Source organism: Pleurodeles waltl, chromosome 10 (assembly GCF_031143425.1).
Source record: "Pleurodeles waltl isolate 20211129_DDA chromosome 10, aPleWal1.hap1.20221129, whole genome shotgun sequence".
NCBI lineage: Eukaryota > Metazoa > Chordata > Amphibia > Caudata > Salamandridae > Pleurodeles > Pleurodeles waltl.
In genome coordinates, this window is record NC_090449.1 from 445,272,347 (window position 1) to 445,286,740 (window position 14,394).

Below are 14,394 nucleotides of genomic sequence, written 5' to 3' on the forward strand. Positions count from 1 at the left end.
GGAGTGGGCCACAATCACTGGCCAACGCCAGGGAGAGTTTTTTTTTTTTTTTTAATCCCCTTGGGAGTAGTGGAAGAGCTTTAGGGTCACCTCCCGCCCATCTGTGACATCAGCGCAGCACAAGGCAACGTGTTTTCCCGAGTGCTGCAATAAATTACCTCTATATAGAAAGATCTGACATTTTTCTAGTGGCAGTTTTGACACCATAAAGTAGTGCAGATGGTTTATATGCCACCTGCAAAGGACAGATATGTATTTAGCTGAGTGAATTAGTAAAGCCAGGCATTACCTGCACTTTAAAACAAATTAAATGTAGGTGCGATGGGGGCTATGGAGAGATGAGGGGCACTTTTGATGGGTAGTAGTGAGGGAATTCGAGGAGGTGGTCATGGGAGGGGGAGCACCAAAAATGATTACCGCACTGGGTACCACCAGCGCTAAAGGCTGTGATGATGGGTATGTGGTAAGGTGAAGTAATAGTGGGTCTTTTTTTGTTTTTGTCAGTGCCTTAGGAGAATCTGCTGATTCAAAGAAGCAGCAAAGGGAAGGTGACTGATATTAACTGTTGAACATATCTCACACACACACAAGCAATTTTGTGACCATATATGGTTTCTGCATAGGCTAGTGCTTTAGAGGGACAGTTTAGCCAGTAACAGAGATGGTGTCTCGTTGGATGACTGCTGCTGAAGCCGTAACTCTGGTCATGGTGGACAGCTCAGAGACAGACAGGAGATACTGAGACAGCATCTGAAGGAGAGGACAATGGGGCAGAATCTGGGAGTGATTTTTCAGTCGGCGGAGTCCCATCCGCCTACACCTCTTCCAGTGATTCAGAGGGAGACAATAAGAACAGTTGTGTCTGTGCAGCAGGACAACAGCAGCTTAGACCAACCCATAGAGCAGGTGTGTGCGGCAACAAGCACAGAGTGTGCTCCCCCTTGGCAGGCCTCCGATTTAGTTCAGCCCCAAATTCCACCTTTTACTGGTGACGCTGGATGTAAAGTCAATACGGCCAACTTTTTGACAGTTAACTACTTCCATCTCTTTTTGGATGTTGACCTCCGGATTGGGGTCAGATGGCTGAAGTCCACAAGCCCACCTGTATATTTGATTACAATAAGTACATGGGTGGAGTGGACAAGAACGACCAGGCTCCTCACCCATACAATGAGTGTCGTAAAACTTGCACTTCGTACAAAAAACTCTTTACCCACCGATCCAGATGGCAACATACAATGCGTATGTTGTTTACCCTCAGACAACCACAGGAAGACTCACGTCTTTCCTTGACTTCCAGTTGCCTGCAATTGAAAGCCTCACTGCTGTCAGAGAAGCAGCAGCCTCCACTTCATATGTTCGGGAGGATGTGGCAAGGCTGCAGGAGCGATACTTTGCTGATCGCATTCCTAAAACATCCAAAAAGGATCCTCCCGGCCGTCGCTGTAAAGTGTGCTTGAAGCATGGAAAGCAGCAGAAGAGTCATTATTGCTGTCCCCCAGTGCCCATCTCAGCAAGGCCTCTGTGTCCCTACTTGCTTTACATTGTATCATACTAAAACAAATTCCTGAGAAATCGATGGAGATTGAGCTGCCGTTCGGTTAACCTTTCAGTGGCTGTGTATAGATACTGAACTTCCATGGGCCACTGCTTTGTTAGGCAAGCAGCCACAGAATTTTACTTCATCTACTTCAGGAATTCATGGACTTCCTTTTGGGCTGCTCGACACCTTTATCCGTCGTCAGAATGTGGTAGGTGTTCTGTCTGATTAACCTGCATTATAGTCCCCACACTGGACATGCTAGTGGACAGAAGATATGCCACATTGTGTCAGAGTACCCAGAGTGACAAAATGTTAAAGGTGTGACTGAATTTTGAAGTGCTAGTTAGGTTACTTATGTATGCTACACAAGGACCACCATGATTGCCAACAAGTACTAGAGTAAGTGTAATAAGTCAAACAAATGCCCTGTGGGGCATATTCACCAACATTTCCACTTGTTTGAAAGTATGCAAACTCAATTTGTAGCTTCACTTTCAAAGCAAAAGAAGAAGTGTTGATGAATGAGTTACACAGGATATTTGTTTGACTTTTTACTTTAGAGACCTTTCGTAGTATTCACCATCATGTCTGCCTTAGTTTCATTGGTAGATATGCTTGCTCAGTTCGAGGAATAGGCCTCACAAGGAATACTCAGAGACCCCCAACTTGCATCCACAAACTGGAAGGAGTTGGATTTAGCACAGCAAGTGCACTGATGGCACATAAAAGACATGTTTTCTTGAGCTTCCATTAGTATAGTTTCAATTGGCAATTATACAGGATTAGCCCTTACTCTGATGAGGACAGAGACATGAACGGGTAACAAAAGCTTATGGTAGGGGTGCTTTCCCGAGGTTATTGCACAGTTATAAGGCAGATAGTAAATGTAGTACAGACGGACATAATCGACACCTATGGATTCAAACACATTGGTGCCACGCTTGCACTGAAGGACAATGGCACATATGGGTCAGTGTTGACCTGCTTGCCATGTTATTCCTCCATCAGAACTTAGTAGATATTTAATTTGCTGTATGATAAGTGCATTACAGTGACAGAACTGCACATAATTGTAACTGGGACATATGCTACGTCCTCACAGACTACCCTGTGGGCCCAACACTACCCTTCTTCATAGTTTATGTTGTTCTCTTCAGGAAACTTCGCAAAAATTCCTCAGCATGTCCGCCTTCGTTTTAATGGTAGATATGCTCACTCACTTCGATGAATAGGCCTCACAATGGCGTTTTTCGGACATTCACAGTTTCCATCCACAAACGGAAGGAGTTGGATTTAGCACAGTGAGTGCGCTAAGGGCGCCTAAAAAATAAGCCTTCCTGATACTCAGGTGGCTGTTATGGGAGTCATTAGTAAAGGTTCCTTACGCATGCCTTTGGTAATGTTCAGGAAGGAGGCGGTTACTTGACAGGTGGTAAAATGTAGTCAAACTTATTGTGTTCTGTGGCGTATGAATGTGATAGGACCTTGCCTGACAGTGGTAAGTTGATGTGAGTGCTGTGCTTGGTTGAATTAGGCATGTGGCCGGCAGTATGAAAGTGTTGGATGTTGTGCGTGAATGGCGTGTGAATGGACCATAAAGCAGTTGGTGTCGTGAAGTGGCTTTATGGCTCTCCTTCAGAAGGCTTGGTTTTAATACTCAGATACCTTGATAAGCATTCATGCTTTGAAACTATCATTTCTGGAGGTGCTAAATATTAGTCAGTGTGAGTGGTGGATTAACAACATACTGGTACCAGGGGAGTCCAAGGGTGCAGGACTTGCGTTGCTCTCACCAGTTTCCCTTCGCCCAGAATCATGTTGAAATCACAAACTCTGCTTCAAAACACATTTTTCTTGTATTTCTGAGAGGGAAAGTCATAGAATCTGCAGGCAGCCACAAATTGTCTACCACCCAGAATTCCTCCATGTCTCCAGAGAAAAACATCACCTCACTTTCGTGGGTGGGCAAGTGACTGACAGGGAAGTGCCCAAAACATAATGTGGAGACATCAAAATTACCTATCACAAAACAGCCTAGTTTTGTAAGACGATCATCTGTGTCTTTGGTCCTGGGCTCCGCAGCCATATAGGTAAACCTACCAAATGCAGACATTCATGAAAACAAGACACCTGGGGCAGTCCACGTAGCTGTGGTGTGTGTGGATTCCACAAAGTATTTTTACCCAGAATACCCTGCAAAGGTGAAACATTGATTAAAAACAAATTTTCCTTGTTTTTATGTCACAATGGAATGTGCAGGGGATCCAGAAATTCCTACCACCCAGTGTTTCCCCACTTGTCCTGATAAAAAAAGAACCTCGATTGTGTGCCTGAGCCTACTGCCCACATCAGTAATGGATCGCTCCAGGGTCAACAGTAGCCGTCATGCAAGGACTACCACTGACCGCTGTGTGATCCATTCCTGTCACAGGCACTAGGCCCAGGCACACCAGTGGATAGCGTTTTTACCAGGACTAGTTGAGGAACACTAGGTGGTAAGATGTTTGTGGATCCATGCATGTTCCTTTAGTTTACGTCACAGAAATGCAAGGAAAAATACAGTTTTTATTCAACGTTTCGTCTTTGCAGGGTATTCTGGGTTTAAAAAAAAAAAAAAGAAAAATTGGGGGAATTCACAAAAGCCACACCTCTGTGGATTTCCATGGGTGTTTTTTTTTTTTTTTAATGTCTGCCTTTGGTCGGTTTCCCTAAATGGCTCCAGATCCCAGGACTAATTAGTACACTCACCTCAGTGATCATTATTGCCACAGTACGTTTTGGGCATTTCGTGTTACAGGTACTACACCTACCCATACAAGTGAGGTACCACTGTTATCAAGAGACTTGGGGGAATACTGGGTGGAAGTAAGTTTGAGGCTCCCCTCAGATTCCAGAACTATGCAGCACCGAAATGTGAGGAAAAGGTGTTTTTTTGGCTAAATTCTGAGGTTTGCAAATGATTCTCGGTGACAGAACTTAGTGTGAGCCCCACAAGTCACCCCCAATCCTGGATTTTCCTAGATATGTAGCCTTCAGAAAGTACAGGTTTTCTACGTTTCCTTAGGTGCTAGCGGAGCTACAGCCCAAAATCCACAGCTAGGCACTTTGCAAAAAACACATGAGTTTTAAATGGAAAAATGTGATGTGGCCATGTTGCGTTTTGGGGCATTTCCTGTTGCGGGCACTAGGTCTATTCACACAAGTGAGGTACCATTTTTATAAGGAGCCTTGGGGAACACAGAATAGAAGAACAAGTGTTATTGCCAATTGTCTGTATTTCTCTACATTTTTGCCTTCCAAATGTAAGACTGTAAGAAAGAACTCATTTTGAGAAATGCCCTGTAATTCACCTGCTAGTATGGGGACCCTCAAAATCAGAGATGTGCAAATAACCACTACTTCTAAACTCCCTACCTTGTGTACATTTCAGAAATACATAGGTTTCCTTGATATCTATTTTTCACTCTTTATATTTTACTAAATTAATTGCTGTATACCCGGTATATAATGAACCCATTGCAAGGTGCAGCTCATTTATCGGCTCTGGGTACCTTGGGCTCTTGATGAACCTACAAGATCCCCGCAACCAAAATGGTCCAGCAGACGTAACCGTATATTGCATTCAAAAGTATACCACACAGGGGTGTGGAATTTAATAAAATATCTACCTCTCCAAGGAACAGGTTGCTTCTTAAATCTACTTGTCCTATTAAAACATCTACTTATCCCTTTGGTGCCAAGTAGTGCAGCAACAAATTATGGCAGCATTCTCATTATGTAAGAGCTCTGATAACAGCCTCTCTGTTTATGCCAGGGCTACTACTATAGAAGGGCTTGAATGCTTGCAAACTCAATCCCTACTATAGAAATTTCCTTATTTTGCCACCCTTCCGCAGATCTATGTACTGGGGCTGGAGGAAGCAGTAAGCAATAGTTCCGGGGCTGGAATGCCTTTTAGTTTGCAAAAATACTAACTTGCATGTTTTAAGGATTTTCACCAGCTCTTCTCTAATCTTTTCCCATAATGAGAAAGGTTGGAACTTACTCCTGACAATGGCAGAAGTAGAAGTTCTTCCAGGGTTGGGAAAAAAGTGGTTGGAGGGAAAGTGAACTTGTAAACGCTCAACAGATTTTCAGATGAGCAAATCTACACCTGCATGTTTGCTCGTGCTAAAATACAGTTCACAAATATTTCCTAGGAGTACGTTTTCCTGGTATACTTCTTTAAGTTCTTGTGAATTCCTAAAAGCCACTAATTCAAAGACATATACCATGGGGTGCACTTTTGTGACTTTCTTTAAGAATTGGGTCCCTAATTAGGTCAGGCGTTAACAAAGACATATTGTTTTTATTAAACTTCTATTTCCCTCTCTATCAGCTGGCTTTACTGTGAGTGATCGCATTTTGCTCTTCAACAAGGAGCATATTAGCACACAAAGTAGTTTTGCTCGGTGCCAGGAACTACTGTGGCAATCAGTTGCATAACAAAACTGGAGGGGTTGCCCCCTGCAAAGAATATGGAGGCCCCCCGCAAGACTCACTCAGGGCAGGTGCTGTGTTGAGGGTGCCTCCAGGAGGTGGGCTGTGGAGCCTTTCTTACCCCACTGGTAGCAATGTGTACTTTTTTAGACCAAAAACTTTTTTTTTCTTTTTGTCAGTGCTTGTTACAATGGTGAGGGCCTGGCAGCTCCCACAACAATTAAGTGTTACAAAAGCCATGTCCAAACAAGGCACGCATTGACGAAACCAAAAGACTCTCAAAAAATGTCAGATCAGTTGGCATTACCAGTGCTTATTTTCATGCTTCCCTTAATCTTGCTGAAAATGGTTATACTGATTTTCCATTAGGAATAGTTTTTGGAAATACTAGTATGCATCAACACATTTTACTAAATGACACCTTAAAGAAATAGCACCTAAAATTTCACAGCAGCAAAACGTTTCATTTCCTACTGGCATTTTTTTTCTGAACATTTTATTATGAAAGCAAAGAATCATCACTCTTGTTTACAAGCTTCTTCAAATATCTGCATCTAATCTGAGAGCATTCTGGGAGCATTATACTTAGCCTCATATTGTTAAACGTTTACACGTGTGTACACCTTTTTTTTTGCGACGTTAAAATGTTTATTTACAGCGCTCACCCTAATAATGAAAGCTTTTAATTACTGATCTATAAATACAAGTTCGAACAGCATTAACATATGGACACACATTACCTCAACTGCAGACAGTTCCCTTCTCTGTAAACTAGCAGGCAAAGGGTTTGTGATGCAGGGGGTTGGGCCTACTTGTCCCAATGGCAAAATAAACATGAATACTTGTAGCCCTTGACCCCAAACAATATGTCCCGAGCGTCAGGAATTCCACATCCCAGTACCATAGTTGTAAAAAGTTACAAAAGAAACCATAGACAGAAATTTTTCATATCAACTGTTACTTTCTGAAGGAAAATCTTGAAGGATCTACACAAATGACTCCTTACTGAATTCAGAATTTTGTCTCCTTTTCAGAAATGGATCCACCATTGGTTTCACACCCATTTCTGTCACTAACTGGAAGAAGGCAGAAAGCACAAAAACTAGTAAAAATGGGGCATGTCCCAGTAAAATGCCAAAACTGTGTTGAAAAAGTTGTTTTTCTGATTTAAGTCTGCCTGTCCCTGAAAGCTGGGAAGATCGTGATTTTAGCACCGCAAACCCTGTTGGTGCCATTTACAGGGAACAAACTGATGCTTTCTTCTGCAGCACTCTTTCCCCATTAAAAAAAATATATAAATTGCTGTATTTTGGCTTTTTTGGTCTGTTCCAGGGAAACCCACAAACTCTGGGTACCTTTAAAATTGCCAAAATGTTGGAGAAAAAAGGACGCACATTTGGTGTTGATAGCTTATGTGGACAAACAGTTATGGGGGCCTAAGCACAAACTACAGCAAAAAGCCAACAAGCATTTGCAATGCCGGGGTCTCGTGTTTGCTCGAGTTAGAGCTATTAGTGTTGTAAATTCCTAACTGGGCTTTTCTTGCCACAAAAACTGAAAAAGAAAAGTAAAACAGCTGACATAAGCAAGTAAATTCAAAGCGCCTCGGCCACCATGAGTGTGAGGGTGAAGGAGACACACAAAAGGAAAAAAAATGTTTGCTCGCAGTCAAACGTATCATGCAAAAGTGCAATTATTTCATGTAACAGGGTGGATGGCCAAGCCAGTAACAAAACTGCTGCAAGGAGGGACAAAGATAAAGCCTTTCTGAAAGGAGAGCCCAGGAACAAGTGAGGTTTGGTTAAAAGCCCACAGATAGATTACAACATTTCAGGCCTAAAAAAGGGTCAGCACTGGGGAGCGGGTGGGGCAGCAGCTAAGGGGTTAAAGGGTCATGGAACTCCAAGGTGACTTTATAGGAAAGCACCATCTTGCCTGGCATGTTACCCCCATATTTCACTGTATATATGTTGTTTTAGTCTGTGTCACTGGGACCCTGCCAGGCAGGGCCCCAGTGCTCATAAGTATGTGCCCTGTATGTGCTCCCTGTGTGATGCCTAACTGTCTCGCCGAGGCTCTGCTAACCAGAACCTCAGTGTTTATGCTCTCTCTGCTTTCAAAATTTGTCACTAACAGGCTAGTGACTAAATTTACCAATTCACATTGGCATACTGGTACACCCATATAATTCCCTAGTATATGGTACTGAGGTACCCAGGATATTGGGGTTCCAGGAGATCCCTATGGGCTGCAGCGTTTCTTTTGCCATCCATAGGGAGCTCTGACAATTCTTACACAGGACTGCCAGAGCAGCCTGAGTGAAATAACGTCCACGTTATTTCAAAGCAATTTACCACTGCACTTAAGTAACTTATAGGTCACCTATATGTCTAACCTTCACCTGGTCAAGGTTGGGTGCAAAGTTACTTAGTGTGTGGGCACCCTGGCACTAGCCAAGGTGCCCCCACATCGTTCAGGGCAAATTCCCCAGACTTTCTGAGTGCAGTGACACCGTTTCCGTGCACTGTACATAGGTCACTACCTATGTACAGTGTACAGCGTCACAATGGTAACTCGGAACATGGCCATGTAACATGTCTAAGATCATGGAAATGTCACCCCAATGCCATTCTGGCATTGGGGGGACAATTCCATGATCCCCCGGGTCTCTAGTATAGAACCTGGGTACTGCCAAACTGCCTTTCCGGGGTCTCACTGCAGCTGCTGCTGCTGCCAACCCCTCAGACAGGTTTCTGCCCTCCTGGGGTCCAGGCAGCCCTGGCCCAGGAAGGCAGGACAAAGGACTTCCTCTGAGAAAGGGTGTAACACCCTCTCCCTTTGGAAATAGGTGTGAAGGCTGGGGAGGAGTAGCCTCCCCCAGCCTCTGGAAACGCTTTGATGGGCACAGATGGTGCCCATCTCAGTATAAGCCAGTCTACACTGGTTCAGGGATCCCCAGCCCTGCTCTGGCGCAAAACTGGACAAAGGAAAGGGGAGTGACCACTCCCCTGACCCGCACCTCCCAGGGAAGGTGCCCAGAGCTCCTCCAGTGTGTCCCAGACCTCTGCCATCTTGGAAACAGAGGTGTTTGTGGCACACTAGACTGCTCTGAGTGGCCAGTGCCAGCAGGGGACGTCAGAGGCTCCTTCTGATAGGCTCTTACCTCTCTTGGTAGCCAATCCTCCTTCCTAGGTAGCCAAACCTCCTTTTCTGGCTGATTAGGGTCTCTGCTTTGGGGATCTCACCAGATAACGAATGCAAGAGCTCACCAGAGTTCCTCTGCATCTCCCTTTTCACCTTCTGCCAAAGTATCGACCGATGACTGCTCAGGACGCCTGCAAAACCGCAACAAAGTAGCAAGGCGACTACTAGCAACCTTGTATCGCTTCATCCTGCTGGCTTTCTCAACTGTTTCCAGGTGGTGCATGCTCTGGGGGTAGCCTGCCTCCTCTCTGCACCAGGAGTTCTGAAAAAATCTCCTGTGGGTCGACGGAATCTTCCCCCTGCAACCGCAGGCAACAAAAGACTGCATCACCGGTCCTCTGGGTCCCCTCTCAGCACGACGAGCATGGTCCCTGGAACTCAGCAACTCTGTCCAAGTGACTCCCAAAGTCCAGTGACTCTTTAGTCCACGTTTGGTGGAGGTAAGTCCTTTTCTCCCCACGCTAGACTGCATTGCTGGGTACTGCGGGATTTGCAGCTACTCCGGCTCCTGTGCACTCTTCCAGGATTTCCTTTGTGCACAGCCAATCCTGGGTCCCTGACACTCTAACCTGCAGTGCACAACCTTCTGAGTTGTCCTCCGGCGTCGTGGGACTCCCTTTTGTGACTTCGGGTGGACTCCAGGTTCACTTTTCTTCTAAGTGCCTGTTCAGGTACTTCTGCGGGTGCTGCCTGGTTCTGTGAGGGTTCCCTACGTTGCTGGGTGCCCCCTCTGTCTCCTCATCCAAGTGGCGACATCCTGGTCCCTCCTGGGCCACAGCAGCATCCAAAAACCCTAACCGCGACCCTTGCAGCTAGCAAGGCTTGTTTGCGGTCTTTCTGCTTGGGAACACCTCTGCAAGCTTCTTCACGACGTGGGACATTCATCCTCCAAAGGGGTATTTCATAGTCCTCTTCGTTCTTGCAGAACACCAAGCTTCTTCAAACAGGTGGCAGCTTCCTTGCACCCTCAGCTGGCATTTCTTGGGCTCCTGGCCACTCTCGACACTGTCGCGACTCTTGCCCTTGGTCCCCTTGTCTTACAGGTACTCGGGTCCGGAAATCCCCTGTAGTTGCTTTGCTGGTGGTTGTTCTCCTTGCAGAATCCCCCTATCACGACTTCTGTGCTCTCTGGGGGTAGTATGTGCACTTTACACCTACCTTTCAGGGTCTTGGGATGGGCTATTTTTCTAACCCTCACTGTTTTCTTACAGTCCCAGCGACCCTCTATAAGCTCACATAGGTTTGGGGTCCATTCATGGTTCGCATTCCACTTTTGGAGTATATGGTTTGTGTTGCCCCTATACCTATGTGCTCCTATTGCAATCTACTGTAACTTTACATTGCTTGCATTACTTCCTTTTGCTATTATTTGCATAATTTAGGTTTGTGTACATATATCTTGTGTATATTTCTCATCCTCATACTGAGGGTACTCACTGGGATACTTTTGGCATGTTGTCATAAAAATAAAGTATCTTTATTTTTAGTATATCTGTGTATTGTGTTTTCTTATGATATTGTGCATATGACACCAGTGGTATAGTAGGAGCTTTACATGTCTCCTAGTTCAGCCTAAGCTGCTTTGCCATAGCTACCTTCTATCAGCCTAAGCTGCTAGAAACACCTCTTCTACACTAATAAAGGATAACTGGACCTGGCAAAAGGTGTAAGTACCTCTGGTACCCAATACAAGCCATGTCAGCCTCCTACAGTGACCCATTGGCTTAAGAAGGCTATGTGCCGTCTTGGGGGTCCTTGATCAGATCCTTACATCCCCATGGGAAATCGCCCTGTTTTGGGTGGCATTTACGTTAGCCTTCTATGGGCCCTTCAGTTTGGGTGAACTGGTGGCCAGTAACAAAAAAAATATAACAAAGGTGGTGCAGAAGGGGGACCTTCACTGGCTGGCGGGGTCTGGGTCTCTGATGATCAATATTTCTCATTCCAAAATGGACCAAGAAGGAAAGGGTAACCATGTATTACTGTGTAGGGCCCAGGGCAAAATGTGCTGTCCTGTTTCTAATGTAGAGGGTTTCTTAGCCTTGAACCCTACTGGGTCGTGGGGTACTGTCTTGCTGCATGCTGACAGCTCGCCGCTGACTAGATATCAGTTTATGCAGGTTCTCAAGCGCAGTCTGGGGACAGCAGGCTTTGACGCATCTGGTTTTGGGACTCATTCATTCAGGATCGGGCGGCAACAGCTGCGGTGGCATTGGGTTTGTTAAGTGGACGGTTCGAAAAATTGGTAGGTGGTCCTCAGACTGCTACAAGAGGTTTGTGAGGTTGCATATGCTATAAAATACTGGTTGTGTACACCGTCCTTCTGTCTTGTCTTCTACAGAGGTTCCCAGGTCACGGAGGAGAACCTAGGGTCACAGAGGTGTGGGTCATCGGCCATTCGTATGTTCACCGTGCTGAAAAGTGTTATGAGAAGACTGGCGTTGCGTCACATGTGGCCCAAGAAGGTTTCGTATGTCCTTTTTGGGAAGAGAAGGGCTCCGCTTCACGTTGCTGAGACTGGTTTTGGCCTCTATGAACCCGCGAGTTTCCCTTTAACCAGATGTCAGTATAACGCATCTTGAGGGAATTACTTGGTCCCTCTGGGTCTACGACAGCTGTTTAGTGGTTTCTGAATTTGGCTGGCAGGCCAAAAAACTTCCACATGCTGTGCTTGCATGGTCAAGCATCATCCCCTGTCTGCAGTGGAGGAGTGGCACGAGAGTCTGGAGGGGGTGCCCGAGGTAGGTATCCTGGCGGGCAGAAGGGCTATTGGTTAACATGCAACTGGAAGTGTTTGGAGGAGGGGATGGAGCAATCCAATCCTATATGGAGATACTACCCAGGGGCCTTAAAGCCAGAGGGTTGGGGAAAGTGTGGCTCACAAGACAGTCATGATCTCATCCGCAGTCATTGGTATTTGATATTTTGAATGCGCTGGAACTGATTTAGACAGTGTCAGGAGTTTTTGATGTATTAGTAGACTTCGTTAGGGCTCGGCATCTTGAAAATGTACATACCATGTAAATTTATATGGGGTTACTACGTAGATGTTTTGCTGACTGAATTTTGTTTTTATTAAAATAAAAATACAGCCGGGAGTTCACGACTCCCAATTCCAATGAAGTTATTGAAGGTGAGGTACTGCCATGCTGGGTGTGACCTGGAGTTTGAACGGGGGAGGTCTTGGGGAGGCCAAATGGGATGGAGGGTTCAGATGACAGGCCTCGGTGATGCCAGCCCATATACACCCTCCCCCATTCCGCTAGTGCCCAATGCCACGCTGTGGGTTGGGCACAGGGCCTAGCTCCAAAACCTCAGCCTTGTGCAGGGGGAAATTAGGCACAGGGTGTGGCTCCCAAACCACTGCAAGCGTCATTTTAAGTAGGGCAAACCACTTAATCATGTCAAAAGGTCAGAACACCAAAATATATATTTTTTTAAACGTGGGCCTACTGGGTTTAAGAAGGGAAGAGGTGTATTTCAGTTCTGGTACTGGAATTACTGGTTGTGCTAAAAGTACTGGACTAGGTGATGTTGAATCAAACTATCATGCTAGCTATGCACGAAAAACCAAAAACAACAGAAATCCAAAACTAATTTCCAGTTTGTGTACCTTATTGTAGATATGAATTCCATACAAATTCTATTATTCAGATGTTTCCATTGGCTAGCTTAGTATAATATTTATTCAGCATGCAATGACATGACACCAAAGAAACATCAAAATGTAGACATGCAATGGGTTGGGACACTAGTACCTCCCCTCCAGAACAGATAAAGGGAGTTGCAAAGGAAAGCTATATGGAGGTGGGTGAGTTGGGGGGTGGGGGCTAGGGGGCAACATGGGCGGGAGAGAGAAGCAAAGAGCCTGGGGAATAGGATAGAGAAGCACACAGGCTGCAGAGCGGAACCTGGGCCTGTTGAAGGGCAAAGCACATGGATGAGAAAGCAACACACGGGATGGGAAAGAGAAGCACAGAGGCGACTGAACCATGGAGGGAGGGCTAGAGAAAGAGCAACACGAGCTCAACAGAGGTCTGACGAGCAGTACACAAGGGTGACAGATGGAACACATACACTCTCAAAAAAGAAAAAAAAAAAAGTTGTGCCAGAAAAGTGAGCAGTAGAAGGACAACCCATGCTTCAGGAAAGGGACAAAGAGAAAGTACAGCCTTCGTAAACTAAAGAATAAGAAGCAACCAAATAAGTGACAATAAAGCCAACCCATAAGCAATGGGCAGGCTCCAAGCCCACTAGGAGAGAAAAAAAATGGAAACTAATCCTGAATTACTGTACTCATCTAAAGCCAAGTGTCAAATATACTGCTGTGCGGATTTCAAATGGCGAACAGAACAGTTTTGAAGAAGTGAAAAATTAACATAACAGCATTAAAAAGAATACTAGCTCAACAACTTTAGCTTATAAGCCTCCTTGGAGAAAATGTCTCAAGTTTCAGAAAAGCACTTAACTAAATTGTAGGCAACAGCCTTAATTCTTTGCATGAACTGACTTCTTAGAGTCTTGACATTGGTTTTCCTCCCAATTCCACCCCACTTTTTTTAACCTGGCTTTTAAACAATTATATAGTACTCTCTACATTGCAATTAACAAAATCTGAATTTAATAAATAAAAAAAACGATAAAGGAGCTAATCAGAGTCATCTCAAGAGCTGTGAAGGAAAAGGAACCACCCGCTTTGTAGTAAAGCAAAAAGAATACTGCTAGACGTCTGAAGTTCAGGACCTCAAAGGCAATCCACATGATTATGGTACTTCTCGGTAACTTTTAACATCCTTATATTGGACAGTTGGGACATTTTCTCTGAGTGCCTTGTGAATGTAGTGCAAATGCAAGCACTTGCATTTACAAGGATTGGCAGTTGAAATTTGTTTTTTGTTTTTTTACCATTGACCAATGGGAGGTCCAAGGACCATGGGGGTGACATTGAACAGCCCAAATTTGTAAGGTGTGCTCCTAGGCACCGAGCAGTTACTTTCAGGGACTTGTAGTATTTGGAGGGTGTATGAATTTCAGGCCTTGGACGGTGAGGAATGCGGTGCTAAGGTTTAGACAGAGGTTGTCATTAACGGCCTTGGCTCATTACATGGGTACATTTGGAGGGATAAAATGGTGACCAGACCCCTGCGTTGAGAAGATAAAGACACCAC

At 45.0% G+C, this 14,394-nt stretch overlaps 1 protein-coding gene across 1 annotated transcript in view; it reads right to left on the minus strand.

The window, feature by feature from the left end:
- GTF3C1 (general transcription factor IIIC subunit 1) overlaps positions 1-14,394 on the minus strand; it is a 1,928,973-nt gene that overhangs the window by 1,557,336 nt on the left and 357,243 nt on the right. The gene's annotated exons all lie outside the window — the stretch shown is intronic.